This window comes from Eriocheir sinensis, chromosome 15 (assembly GCF_024679095.1).
Source record: "Eriocheir sinensis breed Jianghai 21 chromosome 15, ASM2467909v1, whole genome shotgun sequence".
Classification (NCBI taxonomy): domain Eukaryota; kingdom Metazoa; phylum Arthropoda; class Malacostraca; order Decapoda; family Varunidae; genus Eriocheir; species Eriocheir sinensis.
In genome coordinates this window covers 11,599,307-11,610,999 of record NC_066523.1, presented here as the reverse complement: position 1 = coordinate 11,610,999, position 11,693 = coordinate 11,599,307, and the positions used below count along the sequence as shown (strand labels likewise).

Genomic DNA, 11,693 nt, shown 5'->3' with positions numbered 1-11,693 from the left:
GTGGTGGGAGGGAGCCCATTATCCCGGGACACAGAGCCAATGTGACATCCGGTTTACCACAGTTTACCTTCCCCAGGATTCCCCATTTCCCTAGGTACCCATTTATCGACCAGTCCGAAAGGGAGGATGAACAGCTGGGTGAGCTGCACGCCGACTGCCCTGGCCGGGATTCGAACCCAGGCCCGCGGAGTAGAAGCCAGGCACGCTGACCACCTGACCACGGAGGCGGTGCGGTGCGGATTTCCTACAAGAAATCACCAACCTTCAGGAATGGAACAAAAAGTGGCTGCTACAATTCATTGAAGAAAAATGTAAAGTCATGCACCTTGAGAGGGGATATCCAGCATACCAATACCATGGGAGGAAACGCTCCACTACCCACCACAGAGGCAGAGAAAGACCTGGGAGTATGTGTTACCAGTCTACCAGTGAAAGCCAAATCCGTGCCAATCGCAGCGGACGGGTTAAGATTAACCCTATATTTTACCAGAAGTCCAGAACTATAGAAATATTCAAGAAATGCACACTTTAAGAATATAAAACAATCGGAAACAGTAAACATATAAGGGGGGGGGGCATGCAGGCTACATCTGTAGATATTCATCTGTCTTCTGCTGGTGATTATCAACAAGGTCATCCACAGGATTTTTTTTTGAGGGGGAGGGGGGAGGGGGACAGGTTACATATGCAGATATTCACCTGTCTTCTAGTGATTATGAACAGGGATATCCACAGGAAATTTTTTCAAGGGGGGAGGGGGGGAACAGAGCCAATATGTTTTAGGTTCTAAACAGTTGTACATCAAACTTCATATTTTCATTGATTAACCATAAACCAATGGCACATACAATTACCAATAACTGAAGCACCAAGTGTCCTCCCGAGGTTTTGAAAATATTATTTCTGTTATAACTTGTAAATGTGTGAATGGGAATAACACAGATTTCCAAGGGGGGGCAACTTTTACTCCTCACCCCCCTCTGGATGTCCATAACTTTAAGCGAAGTCCCTTGTAGCAAAGAGTATGATCATGCCTGGTATTTCATAGAGTCCATAAAATACAGGTAATAGTAAACCTGTATGATGAAAATTTTAAATTCAAAGAACCATTTGTGCCCTTGTGTAGGTATACTAAGATAACAGCAACAGGTTACTAATCTGCCAGCATTTAAGAGGTTACCAAATTAGCAGCTATCAGTTAGGTTATAATGATGGGGTTAGTATAATAAAAATGAAAACATTTGGACTTTCAGATTAGAGTTAAGGGATAAGTATTCCCCCCTTAAATTATAATATGAATGTACAAATGGTATTTCTATTAAAGTGGTGGAGCTAAACTTCATAACATTACACATTTAACCTCACACCAGGGCCTCATGACCCTCAACAACCACCCCCAAAACCTTACCAATTTTACTTATTTCATCTGTAGGCATTACCGTTCTAGTGTATATTACTAGTATTTGTGAAAAATAATTTGGTTAAGAACTTTCTAGAAAAGTTAGACGATCCGATGTTATTTACAACTATGAAACATCTACGCTAACGTGCTATTTTCACTGGCTTACATTGTGCACGTACATATTCTATTTCAACCCAACACAATGCACAAAAAAGATAATCACTTTGTCAGCATTAACCTCTATAAGCAGCATAAGCAGCCAAACCAGACTTGATAACATGGTGCTAAGTAAGTATATATTTTACATCTCCAGCTCTTTAAAACTAGACTGGACAAAATTACGTTTTTGGACATACTTTAACTAAAATTCTGCCAAAAAATAATGAGAAAAGTTAATATTATAATCCTAAAGAAGTGATAAAAATTGGTGACGTACCAAACTCAAAGCGCCTCCTCGGTGGAGTGGATAGCGTGCCTAGCTGATAAATCTACGGGAAGGTTTGAATACTGGCGGGCAGTCGGCATGCAGCTAAAACCCAGCTGTTCATCCTCCCTTTCGGGTTGGTCAATTAATGGGTACCTGGGGAACGTGACCTGTCAGCTGTGGCAGCCCCGGGTGTCACACTGGCCGTGTCCCGGGGTGACGGGCTCCTCCCACCACGGCTAGGCTCAAGGGTGTGACGGAGACAAGCACCGATCGAGGCCACGCGCAGCAATAGTGTGCTTCCTACTTTACTTACTTTTACAAGCTCAAAGAAGATAAAGCGGGAGCCACAAGCTTCAGCTATCAGTGTTCACGGCCGACTCGCCGAGCGACAAGTGAGCCTCGGTGGGCGTCCGCCACGCGCCAGGCGGAGTGGCTGAAACAGTCTTTGGTCTGAAAGAAATGGAAACAAAGGAGGGGAAAATAGAAAAGTAATAGATTGTGTAAGCAAAATGAATGGAAAAACAGATCAGTGCACAGGGAAGCATCTGTTTTTGTTTTTTTACTAAATTGTCATTAATTAAGGGCCGCTTTCACAGTCGTCTGGTACGCACCCTAACCAAAGGCCTTACCATCCTGCAAGTAGCAGCCGTTACCATCGCCTCGATCCGCTTTCACAGTCGCTATTTTCGTGGTATCGGCGACTACCAGCGTGGTGACGGTCATGACAAGACGAGGCGCGTGATTCGGCAGTGTTGGTATGCCGGAGCGGCGGGAAATGTCAACATTACATCAGATTATGAAGGATAAGCATACTAAAAAGTAAACGTGAAGAATAAATAAAAAAATAAATAAATGTGAAGAATAAATGATAAAATATGGAGTGCCTCGTAATACACGTAGCGCTCAAATCTGCTGATGGCCTAATATATTTTTTTTTTCGGTATTTCGTTGGGGATATACCCACAGAGTTATATACCTAGAGCGCGCGCTCCCGTGTTGTGGGGATGGCGGCGAGTGAGGCAAGCTAACCTGGCGCGGCAGCCATCTTGGGGAGCCCACTTTCCCTCACTCTGTGGTGGTGGTTTTGATGGTGGTGGTGGTGATGGTGGTGGTGATGATGGTGGTGGTGGTGGTGATGGTGGTGGTGGTGGTGATGGTGGTGGTGATGATGGTGGTGGTGGTGGTGATGATGGTGGTGGTGGTGATGATGGTGGTGGTGGTGGTGATGATGGTGGTGGTGTTGGTGGTGGTGATGATGATGGTGGTGGTGTTGGTGGTGGTGGTGATGATGGTGGTGGTGTTGGTGGTGGTGGTGATGATGGTGGTGGTGGTGGTGGTGGTGGTGATGGTGATGATGGTTGTGGTGGTGGTGATGATGGTGGTGGTGTTGTTGGTGGTGATGATGGTGGTGGAGGTGATGATGATGGTGGTGGTGGTGATGATGGTGGTGGTGATGGTGGTGGTGGTGATGATGGTGGTGCATGGTGATGGTGGTGATGGTGGTGCATGGTGATGATGATGATGGTGGTGCATGGTGATGATGATTATGGTGGTGCATGGTGATGATGATGATGGTGGTGCATGGTGATGATGATGATGGTGGTGCATGGTGATGATGATGATGGTGGTGCATGGTGATGATGATGATGGTGCATGGTGATGATGATGGTGGTGCATGGTGATGATGATGGGGGTGCATGGTGATGATGGTGGTGGTGGTGATGGTGGTGATGATGATGATGGTGGTGGTGGTGATGGTGGTGGTGGTGGTGATGATGGTGGTGGTGATGATGATGGTGGTGGTGGTGATGATGATGGTGGTGGTGGTGGTGATGATGATGATGATGGTGGTGGTGGTGATGATGATGATGATGGTGGTGGTGGTGATGATGATGATGGTGGTGGTTGTGGTGATGATGGTGGTGGTGTTGGTGGTGGTGGTGATGTTGGTGGTGATGATGGTGGTGATGGTGATGATGGTGGTGGTGGTGATGATGATGGTGGTGGTGGTGATGATGGTGATGATGGTGGTGATGGTGATGATGGTGGTGGTGGTGATGATGGTGGTGGTGATGATGATGATGGTGGTGCATGGTGATGATGATGATGGTGGTTCATGGTGATGATGATGATGGTGGTGCATGGTGATGATGATGATGATGGTGCATGGTGATGATGATGATGATGATGGTGGTGGTGGTGGTGGTGGTGATGGTGGTGATGGTGATGATGGTGGTGGTGGTGGTGATGATGGTGGTGGTGGTGATGATGGTGGTGGTGGTGGTGATGATGGTGGTGGTGATGATGATGATGGTGGTGGTGGTGATGATGATGATGGTGGTGGTGGTGATGATGATGGTGGTGGTGATGATGGTGGTGGTGGTGGTGGTGATGATGATGGTGGTGGTGATGATGGTGGTGATGGTGATGATGGTGGTGCATGGTGATGATGATGATGGTGGTGCATGGTGATGATGATGATGGTGGTGCATGGTGATGATGATGGTGGTGCATGGTGATGATGATGGTGGTGGTGGTGATGGTGGTGATGATGATGATGATGGTGGTGGTGGTGATGGTGGTGGTGGTGGTGATGATGGTGGTGGTGGTGATGATGGTGGTGGTGGTGATGATGATGGTGGTGGTGGTGATGATGATGATGGTGGTGGTGGTGATGATGATGGTGGTGGTGATGATGATGATGGTGGTGGTGGTGGTGATGATGGTGGTGGTGGTGGTGATGATGGTGGTGGTGTTGGTGGTGGTGGTGATGTTGGTGGTGATGATGGTGGTGATGGTGATGATGGTGGTGGTGGTGATGATGGTGGTGGTGGTGATGATGGTGGTGGTGGTGGTGGTGGTGGTGGTGATGGTGGTGGTGGTGGTGATGATGGTGGTGGTGGTGATGGTGGTGGTGGTGGTGATGGTGGTGGTGATGATGATGATGGTGGTGGTGGTGATGATGATGATGGTGGTGGTGGTGGTGATGATGGTGGTGGTGTTGGTGGTGATGGTGATGGTGGTGATGGTGATGATGGTGGTGGTGGTGATGATGATGATGATGATGGTGGTGGTGGTGGTGGTGATGATGGTTGTGGTGGTGTGGTGGTGGTGGTGATGATGATGATGATGATGGTGGTGGTGGTGGTGGTGGTACGTGATAGTGGTGGTGGTGGTGATGGTGGTTTCATAAACAGAGAGAGAGAAACCTGAGTTATGAGATATATGTCGTCAGTCCGTCTCACTCTCTCTCTCTCTCTCTCTCTCTCCAGCTAGACCACATCTCACCACCACCTGGGCTCCAAAGCACCACCACTGCCACCATCATCACCACCACCAGTGTCTGGCTCGCGCGCTCTAGGTATATAACTCTGTGGATATACCCCAATGGAGGAAGGCGGAGATTGCCGCGCAACCCCCCCAGACGGCCGGGAGAGAGATACCCAACTCTTCATCTATATATATTCATTAAATTTGTTCATTATTCACACTTATTTAGCAGACTTCAGATTTATTTTTTACATAACAGGGCTGATTTCGTTATATGTATGCCCCATGCATACATATGAGGCTATCTAAAATAATACGAAAGTTTGACCATAAAGGCATAACAGGTGAATAATGGTGACAAGTAGGCTATTAAACTCCTCCCTTCTCCTTTATTGTGTATTTTGCAACAATAAACAATCAATCAATCAATCAAATTGAAATTCTCAGCAGGACGTTTACTGGTCAGCAGGTGAAGTGTGTTCATGTCATTCAAAGTCTTCTAATTTTTTTCTCATATTACCATTGAAGCCCTGCAACGTGTTGCTGTATTGTGTAATATTTTTTAACATCCATTTAAAGAAATAATATAACCACTTGAGGGCAGGAATGTATTATATTTACTAATCATTGTCATTGGTAAGCTTCATTGGGGAGTCCCCGCGGCTACCAGAGCTCCGTTACCAGAGGGTCCAATCTCGATATGGTACTGATGCAAACAAACAACGCCCGGAACGCCGCGAAAGACTGTGAAAGCGGATTTCTTGTTGGTAGCGGCGATCGACGCTCATTGGCAACGATCAACACAAACAAACGTGACTGTTAAAGCGGCCCTAAGAGCAGAACCTACTTGTGAGGTTATACGTCCGGTGACCATCCAGTCTACAACCGTCTTGGTGACTGCGTAAGAAAGAATAATAAATTGATTGCATACCACAGTGGGAATCTTTATAATATTACACTATGGTGGAAAACCCCCCACCTATTATCACAGCAGTGAAACAATCACACTGCCCCTTGCATGTAAACATATGCAAAATTCATTGTATAGAGAGCGTTTCCATCAAAACATGATGGCCTGCAACAGCGGGGATTCGGAACCAAATTTCAAAGTGTCATGGCTGTGAGACACGACAGAAATTACTATATACAGTGACTTAACTCGGAATAAAATACATTTGTAGCCATAATTATTATAGTGTGTGTGTGTGTGTGTGTGTGTGTGTGTGTGTCATGCTACTTCTGTTTCAGTCTGTCATATGACACTTTCATTATTAATCACTTCATAAGAAAAGTCTGCATTTCTTGTGTGACGTCTTTTTTTCAAGCCAACGCTACATTCCTTCTGACAGCCACTGTTTAGATTAATGTGGTAGCGGGGTGGTCGTCTGGCTATTTCCGAGGGGTTGTCAATGATGTTGTGACAAGCCTCAGCAGGACAAGTGAACACTCGTTCTGGGTTGTGATGGTTACCTTTAGTGCGGTAATGATGGAAGGTGGGTAGATTCCCGTGTGAACCACTCTGAGACAATGTTTAGTTAAGGGAGAAGTGGTGATTATTCACTAACATGCGTGTGTGGGTGTGTGTTCAGTAATGTCCAAATGGCAGGTTGACAGGCTTGAAATTATAGCACTTACAGTAACTTAATAACTTTTCTTGTGTATAGTTACAGCCCCTGGGCGGTTAGCGGAGTGACATTTTTAAATGAATACATACATAAATGAATATTATTGAACCTAACTAACTATCAGGGATATTGGGGAACATTTGAATGCTTATCTGTATTGAAGAACCTTGATGTGATAACTGGTGCAGGATGGAGGAAGACACTGGGGCGAGTGAGGCGCCGGCGGGTGTAGACTGCCGGGGCCGGTAACTAGCAGCGTTGTTGACGAGGCCGGGGTTGTGTTGTTTAAGAGCTGAGGCGTGGTCGTAGAGGCCGTGGAGGTGGTTATGAGCTGAGGCGTGGTTGAAGAGGCTGCTTCTGCCCTGCTTTGTTTCGCCTCGTCTTGCTGTGTTTTGCTCCGCCTTGTCTTGCTGTGCTCTGTTGTGCCTTGCCTCGCCTTTCGCCGTGCTTGTGGTGGTTGGTGGTGTTCACAGGGCTGTGATGGACGGTCACGCCAACCTCTCAACGTACATCCTCACGGTTCGTCGGTCTGTCTCTCTCTCTCTCTCTCCGTCAGTGTTGCCAACTCATATTATTTTTTCCCGCTAGTCGGATGCAAAATCCCGCTAGATTTTGGCAGAAACCCGCCAGAAGTATTTCAGTGTTACGAGTATATATATATATATATATATATATATATATATATATATATATATATATATATATATATATCATTTTGATTAGCACTAATAATGTAAAAGTATTTGTAACCGGTGCACCTTGAGCAAAGATGGGTAATTTATCATTTTGTTATTACCCTAAATGAAAGTTTTATAATGTCAGTACATGCAATTTTTTTTTTTTTTTTTTTACTTACCCTCAAAAAAACAAGTGGTGTGCTGAGTCTTCGACTTCTTCATTTTCTTGAGAGGTGCTAGCCACTGCCATGGGATGTGCTGCTGGACCTTCTGTTTCTTTTACCCTGTAGGCTTCCATTGTTCCAATTTTTCTTAAAACATCCGGTGGTAGCTCATAATTATAACAGCACTTGTCATTCCTCCTAAGGCCAGCTCTTATCCCCAGAATGGCATTTGCCATTTTAGTTTCCATTCTATTTCTCAGCTTAGTCTTGACGATGTTCATTTGGCTGAAGACTCTCTCTACATCGGCATTTGCATGTGGGAGAACAAGGACTGATAATGCAAATTCTGCGAGCTCCTTTAGAGGATTACAGTCAGAAGCATCTCTGTACCTGCTAACTTCACTCCAAAAATTAACTGTATTCTTTCTTTCATTCCACTTGATTAGGGTGATATTCTGCCACTGGCCTTCAATAACACTAATCTGCTGTGCGGGTGTCTGCAATAATTCAAGCAATGGAGTCAATGGCTCTTTAACTGCATGTAATGCATTGCTTAGTGATAGGAGAGATCTTTTCAAGAGTGTTGATGTTACTGGGAAGCCTCTGTCTGATTTGATGCACTAATATAGTCAGGAACTTGGTACATCTTCCTCTTAGAGCCATTTCATCCTGCTTTGAAAAGCCTTTCTCTTGTAGAGCTTCTACTTCTTTTTCAAAATCATAGCCCAAGTATGGTTTGGGATCAATAGCATCCTCAAAATTTCCTTCTACAGGATCTATTTCTTTAGTTGGGAGGACAATTTTCCTTATGAGTGACTTGATTAACATTATCAGGTCACTCAGAAGTTTTGTTGAGTCAGCATCATTTGATTCGAAAGACTTATTAACTCTCTGAATGTCTTTTAACACAGGCAACAGAAACTTAATATATGCCAGGTTTATTTCATCCTTGAACATGGAATACAACATTTCAGCTGTGAAGCACTTTTCACTGGTACGTGCTATGCCAAAATGAGTCTTGAGCTCAAGCCACTGATTGTGAATTCTTTCAACAGCAGTTGCAATGGACAGCCACCTAGTTTGGCAAGACTGAACAATCTTCAATGGGTCATGGTCATCATTGATTAAGTTATATAGCTGCTTATAAGCAAGCTGTCTTGTAGATGATCGAGAGAACCAATTATATGTTTCACTAACTATAAACTCCACATTCCTTGGCAATGCTTCAGCTGCGGCTGCAGACACTGATAGCTGAAGGGGTGACAGACACACCGTACTAGAATGAGGCTTGGTACTTCACTTTTCAGTTTCTTATACACTCCGTTATTAACACCCACCATTACGCTTGCATTGTCTGTTCCAATTCCTCTCAACTTTTTCAGATTCAAGCCAAAATATTCTAGAGTGTCCTTTAAACTATTAATTATAGCATCTGCATTGCAATCAGTTAGTTCTGTAAGACTTAAAATGTAGAAATGATTTTTCCTTAACTTCATCATGATAGATTATAGCCATGCCTAAATATTTGTGGACACTAATATCAGTGGACTCATCTATAAGTAAACTGAAATGTTTTTCTCCCACTGCAGCTGTCACATCCTCCATGAAATGGGGATACAAAATATTCTTGATAATGCCACTGCACTTAGATCTTTAATTTGCACCATTGATGCTGTCATGCTGTCCGTGAAACAACCTTTGCACAAGTTGTTCAAATGATCACTTGTAATAACTGCTGTATGTGCGGCTACAAACATAGCCATTCGTCCTTCAGCTATCTGTGTTTCAGTTGTTTTTCTCAGAGGCTGGAATGGTAGTGCTGGCTGCCGAGATTTCGAAAAGGGTTTCGCATTACTTTGGTGTTTCTTGGTTTTAGCATGGGCCTTTAAATCACAAAGTTTTGGTGCCAATAAGCAATGGCAGAATTTACACTTCGGGACACTGCCTTTTTCTGTCACATGATCTATTAACCAATCTTTTAATTGGGGGTCTTTCAGCCACTCATTACGGAATTTCTGATGGTACTGTGGCCTAGGCATTTTCGTTATATCCTGTTTCTAAAAAGAAATACGCATTAACATACATGTACAACTGTCGGCATAACGACAAACACAAAACTAAACCGTCTATAAGGGGCCACGGTTCAACAGTGTGTGGTACCTCCACAATAATATTGATCACTGAATACTAATACACATAATTAACATGGTACCATTAATTTTCTGAGGCCACAGCTCCACCGTTCGCCTCCACAATACATTTGATCACTCAGTAGTAAGTCCACAGTTATCAAGAGCTGGGCAGGAATGCTCACAGTCGGACCAAGTTCTCGGTTCACCTCAGCGACAGTGACACATAATGCACACGACTATGACACGAGTGCAACACATTCCTACCAGTTTCACTTCACTGCTTATTTATCCTCTCTTCCTATTTGTCTAATAAACACGTACTGTAGCCAGCCGGCGCTTGGACGACTCAACGGGTGAGGCGTGATACAGGAACTGATCGTGTTTGTGGTCTCTCAGGCCTCAGCAAGCGAGGGCCGAGGAGTGACACACACGACAGGAACCAATCTTGTATTACACGAACATGATTCAATCTCGTACAGACACTCATAAATACAGACATATTTCTGAGAATTTCTCTCACACGTAAAATCAAAGTTCGAACCATTCGCATTTTCTCAACAATATTGACCGTAATTTTTGAGTTAGCAACGTAATTGAAAAAAAAATATAGTATTATATTTAACGTTCTTTTTTTTAATTTGAGATATAAAACCTTTGCAATCCCGCTAGAAATCCCGCTAGCCGCTAAATCATTTTTTTTCCCGCTAGATTTCAAACAAAACCTCTAGATTTAGCGGGAAAACCGCTAATTTGGCAACACTGCTCTCCGTGCCTCGCCTTGCCTCGCCTTCTCGTCTCGCTAAGCTCCTCCCCCTTCTTCACGTGACTTGCTCTTATTTGCGCACTCAACATCCCCGGTGTACTCCCTGACCTCTGCATTACAACTAGATAATCTATTGCTAGCTAACTAATAATCATTCTAGGGTTCGAGACTGGAGATAAGGATTTCAGAAACGTCTTTCATCCATTCACACCCTCATTCACACCAATAATTGTAATGCCCCGACGAGCTTATTTTCTATCCTTCCTATTTCTCAACACGGCCTCTGCGTGTATCGAAATAACACGAGAAATTAATCAAGACAAAGTGAGGGTATTCCCTGGCTGCCTGGGATTGAAACCGCGACCAGCGTGACGGGAGAGCCACTCCTTACCGAGTCGGCCAAAGAGGTACCCCACTGGCTAAGTGGGTTATGGGAGGCTCGTTCATCAGGCCGTCACCGCACTACACGGCTTTCCCCCCTATGTAGATTAATTTCTGTGTGTTGACAATGTCCCTTTGAGACATAACTCCACAATGTCCCTTTGAGACATAACTCCAACTCTCCCATTTTCTATTACCCTCGGAGCATGGGCCATCCTACCTGTTACCCCTTCGGGGAAGCTCAACAGAACTGCAGGAGAGGATGCCCACCGCTATGCCACCACTGTAATGCCCCGACGAGCTTATTTTCTATCCTTCCTATTTCTCAACACGGCCTCTGCGTGTATCGAAATAACACGAGAAATTAATCAAGACAAAGTGAGGGTATTCCCCGGCTGCCTGGGATTGAACCCGCGACCAGCGTGACGGGAGAGCCACTCCTTACCGAGTCGGCCAAAGAGGTACCCCACTGGCTAAGTGGGTTATGGGAGGCTCGTTCATCAGGCCGTCGCCGCACTACATAATCTCTACTTATCACACACACTCGTTCACCTGTCCACACATCCGCTCACTTGCTCGTTTGTTGTAATATATAATCATTCACTCACTTGCATTCCATACTCACTCACTCATTACACATTTGGACCGTTACAGTATGACGAAATGACGGTGATGAAGATGATAAAAGAAAACAATGGTGATGATGGTGATTTTTTTTTTTACACTGCGGCCTATTGCGCCGGTAGGCTTCTTCCCGGTGGATCCTGATGGTCAGTCCAAGGCTTCTTTCCGGTGGGTCCTGATGGTCGGCCCAGCCTGTTCTGGCGCAGGCGAGTGTTTATAGTGGCGCCA

The 11,693-nt window shown here is 44.8% G+C and overlaps 2 protein-coding genes and 1 long non-coding RNA gene across 3 annotated transcripts in view; 1 reads left to right on the top strand and 2 right to left on the bottom strand.

Annotated features, from left to right (window-relative positions):
* Nucleotides 1-2,270, bottom strand: part of LOC126998905 (nucleoporin NDC1-like) — an 81,435-nt gene extending 79,165 nt beyond the window's left edge. Inside the window, exon 1 of the mRNA XM_050861123.1 lies at nucleotides 2,143-2,270. The gene's annotated coding sequence lies outside the window, so the exon portion shown is untranslated. The remainder of the gene's footprint in view (nucleotides 1-2,142) is intronic.
* Nucleotides 2,271-5,279: 3,009 nt separating this feature from the next.
* On the bottom strand, nucleotides 5,280-7,268 carry LOC126998904 (uncharacterized). Its single transcript, XR_007753066.1, has 2 exons — nucleotides 6,891-7,268; nucleotides 5,280-5,996 (listed from the first exon to the last, which is right to left on the bottom strand). It is a non-coding gene; the product is annotated as an uncharacterized LOC126998904 (long non-coding RNA).
* The window catches only part of LOC126998902 (protein-lysine N-methyltransferase EEF2KMT-like), a 37,065-nt gene continuing 31,234 nt past the window's right edge, over nucleotides 5,863-11,693 (top strand). The window contains exon 1 of the mRNA XM_050861109.1: nucleotides 5,863-6,000. The gene's annotated coding sequence lies outside the window, so the exon portion shown is untranslated. The remainder of the gene's footprint in view (nucleotides 6,001-11,693) is intronic.